The sequence below is a fragment of the Pecten maximus genome, chromosome 9 (genome assembly GCF_902652985.1).
Source record: "Pecten maximus chromosome 9, xPecMax1.1, whole genome shotgun sequence".
NCBI lineage: Eukaryota > Metazoa > Mollusca > Bivalvia > Pectinida > Pectinidae > Pecten > Pecten maximus.
Genome location: NC_047023.1, coordinates 21,441,241 through 21,460,388, shown reverse-complemented (window position 1 = coordinate 21,460,388; position 19,148 = coordinate 21,441,241). Strand labels below are relative to the sequence as shown.

Here is a 19,148-nt window from a genome sequence, read left to right as displayed (position 1 = left end):
TTGCTTCTTGTCAGAGACACTGGCATTAGTCGTGAATGCTACTAAAAACTAAAGGCAGATTTTAGAAAAAAATATTGGTAAAAACTCCTATATAAATTGGCATGTCATATAGGGAAGATCATGGAATTGTCATATGTAAACGGAAGTCGGAAGTCAAAGGAAGCAGCAAGCGACAGGCATAGAATACTGTCAGTAGTGATGAAGTAATGGGAAACAGAGCAGACGAAAGGTCTGAGAAAGACCTTAATACCTTAAGCCTCCCAGCAGGACCAACCTGGCTGTGGCGACCAGATTCCAAGACCAACCTTACTGATGACAGAATTCCAATAGAGACAGGTCTCTGACAAGGGAGGATGGGAAACTGTACATAGAGACAGATCTGTGACAAGGGAGGATGAGAAACTGTACATATAGACAGATCTGTGACAAAGGGGGATGGAAAACTGTACATAGACAGATCTGTGACAAAGGAGGATGGGAAACTGTACATATAGACAGATCTGTGACAAAGGAGGATGGGAAACTGTACATATAGACAGATCTGTGACAAAGGAGGATGGGAAACTGTACACAGAGACAGATCTGTGACAAGGGAGGATGGGAAACTGTACATATAGACAGATCTGTGACAAGGGAGGATGAGAAACTGTACATATAGACAGATCTGTGACAAGGGAGGGTGGGAAACTGTACATATAGACAGATCTGTGACAAGGGAGGATGGGAAACTGTACATATAGACAGATCTGTGACAAAGGAGGATGGGAAACTGTACATATATAGACAGATCTGTGACAAAGGAGGATGGGAAACTGTACATATAGACAGATCTCTGACAAGGGAGGGTGGGAAACTGTACATAGACAGATCTGTGACAAAGGAGGATGGGAAACTGTACACATATAGACAGATCTGTGACAAAGGAGGATGGGAAACTGTACACATATAGACAGATCTGTGACAAGGGAGGATGGGAAACTGTACATATAGACAGATCTGTGACAAAGGAGGATGGGAAACTGTACATATAGACAGATCTGTGACAAGGGAGGATGGGAAACTGTATATATAGACAGATCTGTGACAAGGGAGGGTGGGAAACTGTACACAGAGACAGATCTGCGACAAGGGAGGGTGGGAAACTGTACACATATAGACAGATCTGTGACAAGGGAGGATGGGAAACTGTACATATAGACAGATCTGTGACAAAGGAGGATGGGAAACTGTACATATAGACAGATCTGTGACAAGGGAGGGTGGGAAACTGTACATATAGACAGATCTGTGACAAGGGAGGGTGGGAAACTGTACATATAGACAGATCTGTGACAAGGGAGGATGGGAAACTGTACATATAGACAGATCTGTGACAAGGGAGGATGGGAAACTGTACATATAGACAGATCTGTGACAAGGGAGGGTGGGAAACTGTACATATAGACAGATCTGTGACAAAGGAGGATGGGAAACTGTACATATAGACAGATCTGTGACAAAGGAGGATGGGAAACTGTACATAGAGACAGATCTGTGACAAAGGAGGATGGGAAACTGTACACAGAGACAGATCTGTGACAAGGGAGGATGGGAAACTGTACATATAGACAGATCTGTGACAAGGGAGGATGGGAAACTGTACATAGAGACAGATCTGTGACAAGGGAGGATGGGAAACTGTACACAGAGACAGATCTGTGACAAGGGAGGATGGGAAACTGTACATAGAGACAGATCTGTGACAAGGGAGGATAGGGATTTTATCAGTTTACCATGCTGGACAGTTACAGCACTCTCTATTTCCATTTTAACCAGTACATGAATTGCAAAGCTTAACAACATACATCCAGTCTGGTGTAATAGTATACTTGATATTGTATGTACATAAAGCTTGATAGTGTACCCAGGGTTCCTCTGATATAGAAATATTACCCTTGACCTTAGGAAGATGTTACATTTGTATTCTGAGACAACCAATCATAAAGAGGGGCAGACAACTCTTACAGTTCTGAATACTTGTAATAAATGTACACACATTTGTTGGTCCTGGGATAGATCCCTAGTACAGGCCCTGAAAAAACCATAATGGTCTCCGCTACTTTACATATTTTGTTGATTATGTATGAAAAAAAAAATCATTAAAAACATTTCTGGCGAGGAAAATCTCTCATAAATTTTCAAAATGTATATGCTACCAGGTACCTACATGGATAGAGGTTGAGGGTCCAGGTTTTGAGTCTGGCCTTGTTGAATTTTTCCTTTCCCGTTACATACCTGTTGCTATCTGACCCATAATATGATCTTCTAATTCTGCCAAGTTTAATTTTACACATTCACTTTTAAACTTCTAAATATAGCCCAGATTTACCTCCGTATGGAACAAGATTTAGGTAATTTACCATGTTATACAACAGTGCACTAAATACCCCCAGAACCCTGAAGATTTACACACAATATTTAAATGTAACCAGGGACAGAATGATTTCAATAATGATATGAAGGCATACCTCTGGCATTTTGTAATTAACTACTCAAGCTGAGAAACAGCTTCATTGTACTAACAAAGAAAAACATCCCAAGGACTAAATGACTATGTTATGCCCTGACCTCAGAGGAAAACGACCCTCGGACTAAATTACTATGTTCTGACCCTACCTCAGAGGAAAACAACCCTAGGACTAAATTACTATATTCTGGCCCGACCTCAGAGGAAAACAACCCTAGGACTAAATTACTATGTTCTGGCCCGACCTCAGAGGAAAACAACCCTAGGACTAAATTACTATGTTCTGGTCCGACCTCAGAGGAAAACAACCCTCGGACTAAATTACTATGTTCTGACCCTACCTCAGAGGAAAACAACCCTCGGACTAAATTACTATATTCTGACCCTACCTCAGAGGAAAACAACCCTAGGACTAAATTACTATGTTCTGACCCTACCTCAGAGGAAAACGACCCTCGGACTAAATTACTATGTTCTGACCCTACCTCAGAGGAAAACAACCCTCGGACTAAATTACTATATTCTGGCCCAACCTCAGAGGAAAACAACCCTCGGACTAAATTACTATATTCTGGCCCAACCTCAGAGGAAAACGACCCTCAGACTAAATTACTATGTTCTGACCCTACCTCAGAGGAAAACGACCCTCGGACTAAATGACTATGTTCTGGCCCGACCTCAGAGGAAAACAACCCTAGGACTAAATGACTATGTTCTGGCCCGATCTCAGAGGAAAACAACCCTAGGACTAAATGCCTATAGATGTTCTGGCCGAACCTCAGAGGAAAACAACCCTATGTCTTAACGGCTGTATTCTAGCCTGACCTCTGACAATTTTCTGGTCATGAAAAGTAATTAACCGAGTACAGATGATGAAAAAAGATGGAGCAGCTAATCAGGTCAGAGATCAATGTCCTAGCTATCACAGTAGCTGCCATTTCTGTACCCAGCCTATCCCTGTATCACCAGTACTGTTTTTACATACACAGTGTATCACAGCCTAACACTGTGGTACTAATAGGTGCCAAGGTAGCTTCCTGTAATAACTAACAGATATCCACCTGCTGTATGGTATAGAGTTAAGCTCCGTTAAACCATTCTCAAATAGTCTAGTTCTCACTCTATCTGGTCGCGAAAGGGGCCGCGGTGGCCGAGTGGTTAAGGTGTCCCGACACTTTAACACTAGCCCTCCACCTCTGGGTTGCGAGTTCGAAACCTACGTGGGGCAGTTGCCAGGTACTGACCGTAGGTCGGTGGTTTTTCTCCGGGTACTCCGGCTTTACTCCACCTCCAAAACCTGACACGTCCTTAAATGACCCTGGCTGTTAATAGGACGTTAAACAAAAACAAAAACTATCCGGTCGCTAACTTGCGTTAACAGATTTACGCAACTTTTTTTCTTTTGTACTGTTAATGCATTTGTCTTGGATTTTGTTTCCTGCCATGACGTTTTCGGAACACATTGCATTTTCTCCTAACTAAAATGGTCCAAGAATCCGGCCAGCTGGTTTCTGCAATTAATGACTATTCGTGAAGAAAACCTTGGGTGGATGTTTTTTTTAATATTTTGTTGCATGGTAATGTTGATATTTTGATGTTTGATGTTGATGTATTGATAATGCAGGGTAATCTAAACTGATAATCTGTATGCTGCTTTACGACAGGGTATAAGCTAATAATTTAGATTAAAACAGTGACCCTGCCTGGTTGATATTTAATTCAGATCAGTTGTTATGGATTTTGTCATGTCAACAGTCAATAAATCATAATTTTCATAAAGAGATCCAAAATTTATCAATTAATTATAAATTAATAAAGACTTAGTATTCATCATATTGTCTATAATATACCCTGGTTATTTTAATGTGATTTCTTGGATGAAATTTGTGATATTTTCTTGGTTGTATTTTCATACATTTTCGTATGGGTTCATATTGAACCATTTTTTTCCTGAATTAAATTTCTTGCTGTGTTTGCACAATAATTACAATATACAAACCACTTTTTCATTTCAACAGTACATCATAATGCTTCAATGCATGTAGATCTAGGTATCGGCAGATCTACATTTACATAATTATGTAGTTAACAGAAACATTAATTCAGTAGGCCACCCTTGCTGACTGGGAGCTGAGGTGGCCATCTTAACAAAGCTCAACTTCATATTCCACTGGAGGCACATCTTCAATGGAATTTATTTTCGTGTTGATATTGAGGAGAGCCAATCTCAAATTAAAAACATTTGCAAATTATTTGTACAAAAATAACACCTTCGGATGGCCACCAAGCTATCGGTGACAGATATGGGAGTCTTGCAGTGTCTGTGACACTATAATAGCTCATGATTAGCTAATTTAAAGTCATTTGTAGATCCGAGTTCATTAAATGCGAGATTCACAAAATCTAAGCGATTTACAGCATCATGGTTTAATGTAACCAAGCATAACCTGGCAGTTCATATCGTAACTATAGGTAAATTATTTCAGGTAAAGTTTTGTTATACAGGTATATAGAGGTATTATAGAAAGCTGTATATACCTATTGTAGGATTTCAGGTAGAGTAGAATGTTATATAGGTACGTTATACATATATACAATTACCATCCTCAAATAAGACCCTCACCTTGTGTAAAAGTTTAGTAATAAAAGTTTGTGGAGAATTTGTTCGTAAACCACTTTTATTTAGTTTTCAATTTCAAAATGGATGATTCTGCAAAAATGAAGAAGAGGATTTATTTGTTGGGAGTGGCATATGTGTGGACAATGGCTTATTTGGGGACAGTGGCTTATTTGTGGACAGTGGCTTATTTGTGGACAGTGGCTAATTTGTGGAGAGTGGCTTATTTGTGGACAGTGGCTTATTTGTGGACAGGGGCTTATTTGTGGACAAAGACATTTGTGGACAGGGGATTATTTGTGGACGGGCTTATTTGTGGACAGAGGCTTATTTGTGGACAGTGGCTTATTTGTGGAGAGTGGTTCATTTGTGGACAGGGGCTTATTTGTGGACAGGGGCTTATTTGTGGACAGGGGCTTATTTGTGGACAGGGGCTTATTTGTGGAGAGTGGCTTATTTGTGGAGAGTGGCTCATTTGTGGACAGGGGCTTATTTGTGGACAAACACATTTGTGGACAGGGACTTATTTGTGGACAGTGCTTATGTATTTGTGGACAAAGACATTTGTGGACAGGGGTTTATTTGTGGACAAAGACATTTGTGGACAGGGGTTTATTTGTGGACAAAGACATTTGTGGACAGATGCTTATTTGTGGAAATGTCTTATTTGTGGACAGGGGCTTATTTGTGGAGGGGGCTTATTTATGGACGGGGGCTTATTTGTGGACAGAGGCTAAGTATTTGTGGACAAAGACATTTGTGGACAGGGGTTTATTTGTGGACACAGACATTTGTGGACAGAGGCTTATTTGTGGACAATGTCTTATTTGTGGACAGGGGCTTATTTGTGGAGGGGCTTATTTATGGATGGGGGCTTATTTGGAGACAGAGGCTCATTTGTGGACAGGGGCTTATTTGTGGACAGTGGCTTATTTGTGGACAGGGGCTTATTTGTGGACAGGGGCTTATTTGCGAGTAAATACAGTATGTTATAAAACTGTGTGAACAGATTTCATTAGGTAGCTGTACATTCTGGTTGAGGTATTAGATATAAGAGTTGGGCTGTCATATATTATCACAGAAATTAAAAGGGACTGGTGTTTAACGATACTGTCATACGATACTATCACACAGCACCAGGATTAGACCTTGTTACATGATATGTAACCAACACACAAACTTGGCAATGATATTAAACCAGGCATTGGAATATGTATCTATACTCATATTTGTTAAAAGTATCCAAATAATCATAACAAGGTTGAGATCATGTCTGTCAATGTAAGGTACTGATATCCTAATACTTTAGGACTGAATTGGAATGGGCTTTATAAGAGTTATCCTCTCTCTGGGACCAGACAGGAGAGATGTCCTATCTCTGGGACCATTCGGGGGAGATGTCCTATCTCTGGGACCTGTCAGGAGAGATGTCCTATCTTTGGGACCAGTCAGGAGAGATGTCCTATCTCTGGGACCAGTCAGGAGAGATGTCCTCTCTCTGGGACCAGTCAGGAGAGATGTCCTATCTCTGGGACCTGTCAGGAGAGATGTCCTATCTCTGGGACCAGACAGGAGAGATGTCCTCTCTCCGGGACCAGTCAGGAGAGATGTCCTATCTCTGGGACCAGTCGGGAGAGATGTCCTCTCTCTGGGACCAGTCAGGAACCAAACAGGAGAGATATCTTATCTCTGGGACCAGTCAGGAGAGATATCCTATCTCTGGGACCAGTCAGGAGAGATGTCCTATCTCTGGGACCAGTCGGGAGAGATGTCCTCTCTCTGGGACCAGTCAGGAACCAAACAGGAGAGATGTCCTATCTCTGGGACCAGTCAGGAGAGATATCCTATCTCTGGGACCAGTCGGGAGAGATGTCCTCTCTCTGGGACCAGTCGGGAACCAAACAGGAGAGATGTCCTATCTCTGGGACCAGTCAGGAGATGTCCTATCTCTGGGACCAGTCAGGAGAGATGTCCTATCTCTGGGACCAGTCAGGAGAGATGTCCTATCTCTGGGACCAGTCAGGAGATATGTCCTATCTCTGGGACCAGTCAGGAGAGATGTCCTATCTCTGTGACCAGACAGCTGCGATAGATGTCAACTCAAATCTATGACTTGAAATGTCTGATCACTGGATAGTATCTATGATAACATGCAGGAAGCACAGAGAATATAAAGAGTTGATGATAGAAAATAACCTAAGGAATAAAAACTGAAGTTGTATAGGACAGCCTTTATGAATAACATGAAAAAATACACAAATTATAAGGAATATTATAAATCTAACCAAGAAAAACAGCTCAGTATAAAATCTAAAGGCCCAGAATAGGCAGAGTGCATGGGCAGAGATGTACCTGTGGACAATGTTTACATGATATGTATAACAAGCAGGATGGGAGAATCACACTGAGGAATCGTGATATAAAAATATTACTGAGAATTGCCTAGTCTTATGTATAGACAAACAAAACTGGTAGAATTTGTGTACAGTGATGTTGGACTGAAACATTGGTTAACCAACACAGATCCATAGCCTCAACTCTGCAGCCACACAGCTGGCAGACTGAGGCCACTATACTACCTGTGGGGGGAACTATACCCCTGCCTAGGCCAACATCAGGCAATGTCAGTCAAGGTCAAAAACATGACATTACCCTTCCTAAGGATCAAGGTCAATCTGACCATGTAAAGCTAATCTGACATGAAACCAGGATCCATACTACTACCCAGACTTAGTTTAACAAGCCTGACACAAGGAACTATATCTCGGTCAATGAGGGGCTTCAAGGAGTATTGTCGAACACAGAACTACAATTTATGTCAACAGGATGGAGGCTTAAAATTAATTGTCCCAATAGGGAACTGCAATCCAGACCAACAGGAGGCTTATCCCAAAAGTAACTTTAATCCCGTTCAACTGGAAGCTTGTTCCAAAATGAAATATAATCCAGGTCAACAGGAGGCTTGTCCCATAGGGAACTACAATCCAGGTAAACAGGAGGCTTGTCCAGAAAGGAACAACAATCAAGGTCAATAGGAGGCTTGTCCCATAGGAACTGAATGTAGGTCAATAGTACTACTCAATAGGGCTAGTCTAATGGATCAATGACCATACAGCATGCAGTTGAATCATTTCTATAGCCAGGCAATTTTAAATCGATTGCAAATACAGTGATGACCTTGATCATTTGACCTCCTAACTATCACTGCTGTAGAAAAACACATGCATATACTGTACTGACTGATTATTGGAATTCAAATTTTTAATGAAAAATGGTTTTTAATTAATGAGTTACTAACTTTTTAGAGATAAAACTTGTTCAGCAGAAAGATTGAAGAAGGGGCTCAGGTGACCCTGACAAATTGGGAGAAAACAAACATCCCATGCAATACAACCATTGCAAAAGGCGTGTGACCGGCAGTGTGTAACACAGTACCATTCTCGACCACCCCTTGATTATCAGCCATATACTGCCCATCAGAACGGCACGCCTAGGTTATTCACCCGAGGTTTCCATCCGATACACGACAACCAGACCCAGGCCCATACTGGTACACATTGTGTTGTCTAGTATCTCCTGTAATTAGGACGACACTAGTCTCACTCACTTCACAATCACAAATAAAACGCTTCATAACAACAACACATATTTAAATGGAGATTTATGAGAATTTTTTACTACACGGCTCTGTTAGCTACTTACTGTAATGGTATTTCTTAGGTTTTGGAAATATGGTAGTCATTTCAGAATGACATTTTAAATTGATTATAGATCACCCCTTTAACACATAATTTTGTGTAATCTGATCACGTTTTGAAGGAGCTTGTGTGTGAGTTAAATGGCTACTGTAAGGTACACAGATTTTACTATCTCTTACTTTCACAAGGATCGGACTCAGTGGAGTGGAACATGCTAACATTTCAGACATACCAATATATATATCACCATGACATTGGGTCACAGGACATTGTCACCTTGACGATAAACCACAAGGGGAGATAACTCATATATGTACCATAACAAATCAAGTCGTCCTGTAGAACAAAAGGCACACAATATTATAGTGTTCCTTGAGAAATGATGGAAGTTAAAAAAAAAAAAAAAAAGAAGAAGTAAGTATCCTTAAGCCTAATGGCTCATAAACTCTATAGGCACTTTGGCCGTGGACCATTACACCAGCAACTACAACCCTAATAAATCTGAAACGTGTGTAACTAAAACACTGGTTGTCTTCCGTTACCTGACACTGGCAGATTTAGCCAATACGATTCTGTATTAAACCATTGGGTGAGTTAAAATTGATCTCCATGTCAGTAAAACACTGAGGAATTGGTGTAAAGGAAAAATTTATCTGAGAATGTTAAAGTTCATGGATTACAACATTGACTTACTACACCAATTTATGCAGTGAGTGAATTTACATATAAGGATCTGGTTGGTTAGATTATTGTAGTGTAGCCTAGCGAAACTGAATTATTATTGGTCAATTTTTTTCACTTTCATCTTTATCAACAAATTCAACTAATTTCTAATTTTTATTTTTTTTTTATTTCATTCATTCTTTTTTTCCATGGTGTTTCCATGGTTTCATTAGTAATGATACAGAATACCATAAAGTAAATGATCAAGTTGATGAATTTTAACAAGAGGTCCAGTAGACCTGTATCACCAATCTGCTTCTAATGCAACTTCAAAATTGATCTTTGTCATTTTTGTGCATGCTAATTATAGCTGATTACTGCTTTATTCAAATAAAAGAGTAGAGTTTTCATTTCAACAAATTTTATAGTCCTTCATCCTAGCATACAACTGGCCCAATATGATAGGTGAATTAAAGATTGTTTAACACATTTGACCACTGTGACCTTTAAAGTAGGCCAAGGTCAGTCATTTGAAGGTAGCCCTTCATCCCAGCAAGCTACTGGCCCAATATCACCTAAGGTGAGCTAATGAATAATAAAATTAGATAAGAAAAAAAAATTTAATTAACAAGAACATACACCATCTTCAACTCATTAATCTAATTTTCACCAATTGTACAGCTACAATAAGAAATTTGTCATATGTGAACCATGTATACAATGTCTAACATCTCTGATATATATGGTATTGTGGACCTACAGGATTAACAGCCATCTACAATACAGGATCAATGCTGAAAGCTGGTTCTGTGGTCTGTATTTCACACCAGTCCATCACACCCCAGACAAGGACAAGTTGTAGATATTGAAACTGTGAAACATCTGGGATCTAACTAATGATTATCATGCGACAGTGTTTAACTGTTGTCTGTAAATGTACCATAAAATATAAAATATACTTAACCTGAATACTTGAGATATCGGTAATTTTTTCATGGCCTACCTGACTCCGAGATAACGAAATTTGACAGTATAGATACATGTATACATGTATATTCCATCTTTATCGGTTTATTTACTTCAGTTTGGAGGAGATTATAGCCATCAAATTGCTACTGTAATTATAAATGTTTTAATAAAGTTGAATTGAATTGTATAAGACTTTTCATTTATAATGTACCAGGACATTCCGACTCAATTATCTGATAGAAACAGTGTTTTAAGTCTGTCTATAATATCACAAGCAGATGTTTAAAATGCTCTCCTTAATACCTTGTTAACGCTATGATGTTTTACATTAAAACTTTTCATCAAAATGTGAAGATAACCATGACAATAGCATGCTGGGTTGAACAACTTTAATCAAGTATACGTTGACAAGTTTTGACACAGTACAAGCATGTCATCATTAGGACACAAACAAACACGGGTCTAGGTTTACAGAAAAATCATCATCAATATAATAATCTTGGTTATAGATTTTACTGAGGAAGGCATCACCATGTGATATGACAGGTGACATAACAGGAAAAAATCTTATTTCATTGCATGGACTGACCAAGTCATTAACCAAACAAAGGGTTGACATTTCTAGAGAATATTACAAGCCCCCTCTGATTGGTTATGACTTAGTATAATGAAACTGGTCAAGAATACATAAATTGTTATGTTCAACTGTTGTGTGGCTTCTTTTCACATGAGAAGAAGTATTGTAAAACAGTTTTATAATAAATGGTTTGATTAACAATGAATTTAGATGTAAATGATGCATTTTCCTGGATCTCTCGATTTCTCAGCCCTGTGTATTAGAGAACTATCTCCCTGTCCTAACAGCCTCATTAGTCAGCAGTTCTCTAGGTTCTCCATGTGTGTTAGAGAACTATCTCCCTGTCCTAACAGCCTCATTAGTCAGCAGTTCCCCAGGGTTTCCCTGTGTGTTAGAGACCTATCTCCCTGTCCTAACAGCCTCATTAGTCAGCAGTTCCCCAGGGTTTCCCTGTGTGTTAGAGAACTATCTCCCTGTCCTAACAGCCTCATTAGTCAGCAGTTCCCCAGGGTTTCCCTGTGTGTTAGAGAACTATCTCCCTGTCCTAACAGCCTCATTAGTCAGCAGTTCCCCAGGGTTTCCCTGTGTGTTAGAGAACTATCTCCCTGTCCTAACAGCCTCATTAGTCAGCAGTTCCCCAGGGTTTCCATGTGTGTTAGAGAACTATCTCCCTGTCCTAACAGCCTCATTAGTCAGCGGTTCCCCAGGGTTTCCCTGTGTGTTAGAGAACTATCTCCCTGTCCTAACAGCCTCATTAGTCAGCAGTTCCCCAGGGTTTCCCTGTGTGTTAGAGAACTATCTCCCTGTCCTAACAGCCTCATTAGTCAGCAGTTCCCCAGGGTTTCCCTGTGTGTTAGAGAACTATCTCCCTGTCCTAACAGCCTCATTAGTCAGCAGTTTCCTAGGTTTCCCTGTGTGTTAGAGACCTATCTCCCTGTCCTAACAGCCTCATTAGTCAGCAGTTCCATAGGGTTTCCCTGTGTGTTAGAGAACTATCTCCCTGTCCTAACAGCCTCATTAGTCAGCAGTTCTCCAGGGTTTCCCTGTGTGTTAGAGAACTATCTCCCTGTCCTAACAGCCTCATTAGTCAGTCGATCTCTAGGTTTCCCTGTGTGTTAGAGAACTATCTCCCTGTCCTAACAGCCTCATTAGTCAGCAGTTCTCTAGGTTTCCCTGTGTGTTAGAGAACTATCTCCCTGTCCTAACAGCCTCATTAGTCAGCAGTTCTCTAGGTTCTCCCTGTGTGTTAGAGAACTATCTCCCTGTCCTAACAGCCTCATTAGTCAGCAGTTCCCCAGGGTTTCCCTGTGTGTTAGAGAACTATCTCCCTGTCCTAACAGCCTCATTAGTCAGCAGTTCTCTAGGTTTCCCTGTGTGTTAGAGAACTATCTCCCTGTCCTAACAGCCTCATTAGTCAGCAGTTCCCCAGGGTTTCCCTGTTGTTAGAGACCTATCTCCCTGTCCTAACAGCCTCATTAGTCAGCAGTTTCCTAGGTTTCCCTTTGTGTTAGAGAACTATCTCCCTGTCCTAACAGCCTCATTAGTCAGCAGTTTCCTAGGTTTCCCTGTGTGTTAGAGAACTATCTCCCTGTCCTAACAGCCTCATTAGTCAGCAGTTTCCTAGGTTTCCCTGTGTGTTAGAGAACTATCTCCCTGTCTTAACAGCCTCATTAGTCAGCAGTTCCCCAGGGTTTCCCTGTGTGTTAGAGAACTATCTCCCTGTCCTAACAGCCTCATTAGTCAGCAGTTCTCTAGGTTTCCATAACATTAATATTCAAGACAATAGTTAGACTGTTCCCAACACTGCCATGGATCGGCTATGTTATAAGATAAAACATCTGCGAGGCATTTTCTTGGTTGGCTGGAAAATGGAACTTTTATCAGTTAAACAAAGATTTGCTATACAAATTAAAACTTGAGAATGCACCACAACTAGTAAAAACATACGTAACAACAGCTTCTTGTTCTTCGGTACATAGTGTAGGTTTATATAACAAGTCGGTAGGACAGGAGACAAGGCAATGAATTCTGGGTATTGACAAGCGGTATTTAATTGGAGACTTTGGGATTTAAAAGGTTGGTTATACCAGAATTAGTCTAGGCAGGGATTTACAGATATTCAAAGGGCCATGCTCAATTGAATGATCTAAGAATTGAAAGCACAAATTTGACAACAGAATTTGACGAGGGGTCAACAGGGGTCAACAGGGGTTGAGAGGAGGTTGACAGGGGGTTGACAGGGGTTGACAGGGGATTGATAGGGGGTTAAAAAGGGGTGGACAATGGGTCAACAGGGGTTGATGGGGTTGACAGAAGGTGGACAAGGTGTTGACATCTTTGACAACTGGTTGAGGTTTACAGGGGTCGACATTTGGTTGACTGAGGGTGGACAAGGGGTTGACAATTAAAAGAGGTTATCAATGGGTAGACATTAGGTTGCAGGCGTTGACAGGGGTTGACAGGGGTTGAGAGTGGGATGATTGGGGTTTAACAGGGGTTGACAGGGGTTGTGAGTGGGATGATAGGGTTTGACAGGGGTTGTAAGTGGGATGATAGCGTTGACAGAGGTTGACAATTGGTTCACATGGGTTGACAGGAGTGTGGCAAGAGGTTACAAGGGTTGACTGGGGTGAAGTCCAATAGCTTCTGAAAGGCCACATCAAATGAATTTATAACACACCAACATCTTCTGTGAGGCCACATCAATAGATGTGGCACATCAACATCTTCTGTAAGGCCACACCAATAAATGTGACACACCAACATCTTCTGTGAGGCCACACTAATAATTGTGGCACACCAACATCTTCTGTAAGGCCACACCAATAAATGTATGACACATCAACATCTTCTGTAAGGCCACACCAAATAATGCATGAAGACACAAAAGCATCTTTTGTGGTCTGATATCTGTGTACAGGATCCATTTGATTAAGAATGCATAAAATTAGCATTAGCTTCATATATTAGTCTTATTGATCACAAACTATCATTAAGGAAAAAGAACAAAATATATCATAACAATAGAAAGTTAAACAGGTATTCAATGAAAACTTACAGTTTTGTAAAAAAAAAAAAAAATTTAATCTGTCATATTGCCTAATATTCATGGACGTAAGTGAAATGCCACAGTCAGGGTTGGGGCCAACAGTTGAATAAGTAGCTGTCAATCATACTTGGCTCAAGGTGAATTTCATCAGTTTGCAGTGACTTGTATAAATGACTTCCGTCAATCAGGCTGGTTAGAAATAATTTTTACAGGTCGCTACAAATTAACATAACAGTAAAAATCTGGCTTTTGACACGTTTAACATTTATTATAACCATTGTTTGTCCAATGTCACACTACAATACACCACAAAAGCTTAAATGGATCCTTCAGATTGCTTTAAAATCTTGTCTTTCAGATAAAAATTAATCCCCTCCCCCCACCGACCTTATATCATTTAATACATGTATATCACTGTTGTACATACATCTATAATTATCTTCATACAAGACTCTACCTGTATCCCTGTATAATAAAGCTATCTACAGTCATTACACCTGTACCATATTTCAGCCTGGTAAATTACTGGGTACTGGCTGATGATGGTAACTTCCTTATTATTACAGAAAGATGGGATCAATGTCAATCATTGTGTGTATAACTGTTGGGCACCATTTGTCACTTTGACTGACAGTGTAACCGTCAACAATGTGTCGATGTAAGTCTATGACACAATGTGTCACTGATGTGACATTATGTGTCACTGATACTGTGACTGACTCTATGTGTCACTGATACTGTGACTGACTCTATGTGTCACTGATAATGTGACTGACTCTATATGTCACTGATACTGTGACTTACTCTATGTGTCACTGATACTGTGACTGACTCTATGTGTCACTGATACTGTGACTGACTCTATGTGTCACTGATACTGTGACTGACTCTATATGTCACTGATACTGTGACTGACTCTATGTGTCACTGATAATGTGACTGACTCTATATGTCACTGATACTGTGACTGACTCTATGGTGACTCTATGTGCCACTGATACTGTGACTTACACAATGTGTCACTGATACTGTGACTGACTCTATGTGTCACTGATACTGTGACTGACTCTATGTGTCACTGATACTGTGACTGACTCCATGTGTCACTGATATTGTGACTGACTCCATGTGTCACTGATACTGTGACAGATTCTATGTGTCACTGATACTGTGACAGACACAATTTGTCACTGATAATGTGACTGATACTGGGACTGACTCTATGTGTCACTGATACTGTGACTGACTCTATGTGTCACTGATATTGTGGCTTACACTATGTGTCACTGATAATGTGACAGACTCTACAGAGATCTACTACCCACAGAGACAACAAGCTTCCCACAGAGACAAAAAGCTTCCCACCGGGACATAACATGATTCGTACAGAGACATAACAACTTCCCACAGAGACATAACAACTTCCCACAGAGACATAACAACTTCCCACAGAGACATAACAACTTCCCACAGAGACATAACATGATTCGTACAGAGACATAACAACTTCCCACAGAGACATAACAACTTCCCACAGAGACATAACAACTTCCCACAGAGACATAACATGATTCGTACAGAGACATAACAACTTCCCACAGAGACATAACAACTTCCCACAGAGACATAACATGATTCGTACAGAGACATAACATGATTCCCACAGAGACATAACAACTTCCCACAGAGACATAACAACTTCCCACAGAGACATAACAACTTCCCACAGGGACATAACAACTTCCCACAGATAGATAAACTGCTACCCACAAAGACATTTATTTTTATATTCCCCATGTGACAAACTAGCTATGTGCTGACCAGCTTCTCCACGGATGACATGATATTTTTGCTACTTAACACCCGGTGTGACATAAGACACACTTCTCTGTTCATTACATAATACGCTTCCTAGTATGAAATAAGATGCTAATCCGCTTGGCATTCCACTGACATTCCTGCTGTACATTTTGCAGGTGACGGATGCTGTTAAGTCGGTATACATTATATAATGCCTACCCTGGTTAGCATATACCCAGACTAGTAAAGCACTGTTCTCGGTGTAGTACCACTGACTATTACATGTGTTGACGCTGGGTTAGGTATACACACAATATATACATAATGTGTACACAGTTTTTACACCAGAATTGTCGTCTATGGATGAGTGTTTCGCCTGGCCTTAAATAAAGCCTAGGTTGATGGCTTTAGTCTTATGTAAACACAACATACCCCTGCTCCAATGAGGTGAGCAAAATTACACTACTTACACTAACAAATCAAAGCTCTGGTAAAATCTATAGCAGGGTTGCTGAGTAAAACAATGCTAATTTATCACAGAAGCCTGGTTTGCCAGGCCAAAGGGTTATGTCATCCACACAGACAGCTAACATACTGGTGAAGGAAAGAATATAGAAATCAATTTGAAATAGCACCTATAGGCCTGGTCAGGTGGTACCTACATTAACCTACTGGAACACCATACAGACAAATATTAACCTTATCATGAATGAAAATTTGATATATATTTGTCGGCAATGGAAAAGTGTGTGGGAAAAATGGTACGTACCTTGCCGTAGACTCCAGTTTATATCAGACGGTGGTCAGTATGTGTTAGATTCCATGTAAGAGAGACTGAGGACTGATGAGCACGGTATACACAGGTCTGTGTGTCTTAGTAGGCTGACTACAACACTATACCTACGTATGTACCTTGTGTGTATACCAGCCTGCTATCTACCAGGCTGCTAGCTCATGTGCCGATCTATGACGTCAAAGGAAAAACAAGGTCAGAGAGCCCATACCTAATCAACAGTGCTGTATTATTAATGACTCTAATTGCATACACACTCCGGCTTACCTACACACTGCTCTCACACATTACTTATAGTCTGTTCCAGAAAACCTCAACATTATATACAAGTTTCAATCCATGTAATATCAAGTATTAGACTTTGCAGTGTAAATACTGTGGATTCACGAATCAGCTGTGTGGCCTGTACAATGGATGTGATCAAACTAAGGTATGCCCAATAAATCTGTGTGGAAAACCTAACGGTGATGATAAACCTGTTTTAATTCTCTCATTATTATATCTATGTGACTGTTGTACACATAATCACTGCCGATACATAAAGATAAGAAATATATCTTTAATTCAATATACCGACCTTTACACTGCCTTATTGACATTGTAATGTCCCATTAAATTCATATTAAATTTATAGCATCAATCAAACAAATTTTAAATGCTTGATTTGAAATTCAGTATATAGAAATGTTTACATCTGAAAATGATATTCTTATGCATATACATAACAATTATGACATTGACATCAACTTTATAGAAAAGAACCTTCAACCTATAAAAAAAATAAATTCCTACTTAAATATCTTTCATGCTCTTAATATAATTACCACATGCTGCATAGAAAAGGCCTTTATAAAGTAAACATGGATCAGATGTATTATATAGAAGTACAGCGAACTGGTTGGTTAATTACTTGAGGCTAATGTATTGTAACACAGTGCAAATCTGCTTAAACTTCAACGTAATCAGTGTATAATATATTCCAAATGGTGATCATTAATTTGTTATTAAAAATAAAGACCGAGTTCCTTGTAAAAAGAAAAAAACAACCAAGTGGCCGAATGGGCCTGTACCCCTCACCAATTATTCATCTCACTATAATGTACTGTGAATCAATTTGAGTAGCTTTAAAATCATTAAAATCTGTAAAATCATTTACTCTACACATTATGTAAATCCTTTCATATATGAATAAGTGTACATTTGTACTGTATACCTATCTATGAATCTTATTGAATTTAATTAATTTGTTTAATGCAATAATGAAAAAAAAAGTTTAGAAGCAAATGATAATTAAAGCCTTCCATTCCAGTAGTTGGCCAAATCTCAAAGCCCTGGGCCCAGCTTTGGTTGTTTAAAATGTTCAACACATTTCATCCCTATGACCATGAAAGTGGGTCAAGGTCACAATGTAAATGAACTTGATGTGTCCTTGTCAGTACACTACAAGATGCTTATCAGTTCGGTGATGGAGGATATGGAGAGACAGTAATAACAGAAGAATGGACAAACAAAAGAGACAAACAAGACATCTGAGGTATTGGAGGAATGGACAGCTATTGGAAAACTGGAAGCTGAAGATAGAGAGAAGGAGAAAGGATGCTGGAGTCTGATACATATATCAGTGTACATGCGAGGCTGATATGAGGTCCATTACAGGAGATCACTACAGCAGTATCAATAATAGATGAGACCCACACCTCTGTTCCACACCAACCTTGGGTCAATACCTGCTAGCACATCTGACAGTAAGCCTCCCGTCTAATTAACGACAACCTGTACAACAGGCCCACTGAAGTATTTTTAATGTTTAAGTATAAAACTGTTTGGAAAAACTTAACATTGCAATCTAATTGTAATTATCCTAGAAGTTTGCAATCATTTCTCTCTCTGTTATATATATGCATTTCACAAAAAACAGATCTTGTTCCATTAGATCAACATTTTATTTTCAGTGTAAAATATTTGCCAAATTGAAACATAAAATACAATACTGTAAAACCTGTCTAATCTGACATATAGAGAACAGACTTATATAATATGACACACAAGGGACACAATATACAGGTTAGATAAACCTGTCTAATCTGACACATTGGAAACAAGCTTATCATATCTGACACACAAGGGACACAATATACAGGTTGGATAAACCTGTCTAATCTGACACATAGAGAACAGACTTATCTTATCTGACACACAAGGGACACAATATACAGGTTACTTAAACCTGTCTAATCTGACACATTGGAAACAAGCTTATCATATCTGACACACAAGGGACACAATATACAGGTTAGATAAACCTGTCTAATCTGACACATAGAGAACAGACTTATCATATCTGACACACAAGGGACACAACATACAGGTTAGATATACCTGTGTAATCTGACAGACTGGGACCGACATATTGGTCAATTAGACAAGATGCTGGTATATACAGCTTTTACTTAGACATATTTTCAATTAGAAATAA

General features: G+C 39.6%; 1 protein-coding gene across 2 annotated transcripts in view; it reads right to left on the bottom strand.

Moving 5' to 3' along the window:
- Positions 1-19,148, bottom strand: part of LOC117333834 (myocyte-specific enhancer factor 2C-like) — a 121,143-nt gene that overhangs the window by 69,820 nt on the left and 32,175 nt on the right. The window contains exon 1 of one of the 2 annotated variants that reach the window (XM_033893250.1): positions 16,649-16,949. The exons of the other annotated variant lie outside the window; for it this stretch is intronic. The gene's annotated coding sequence lies outside the window, so the exon portion shown is untranslated. Of the gene's footprint in view, positions 1-16,648; positions 16,950-19,148 lie in introns of those variants that run through there. 2 annotated transcript variants of the gene reach the window in all.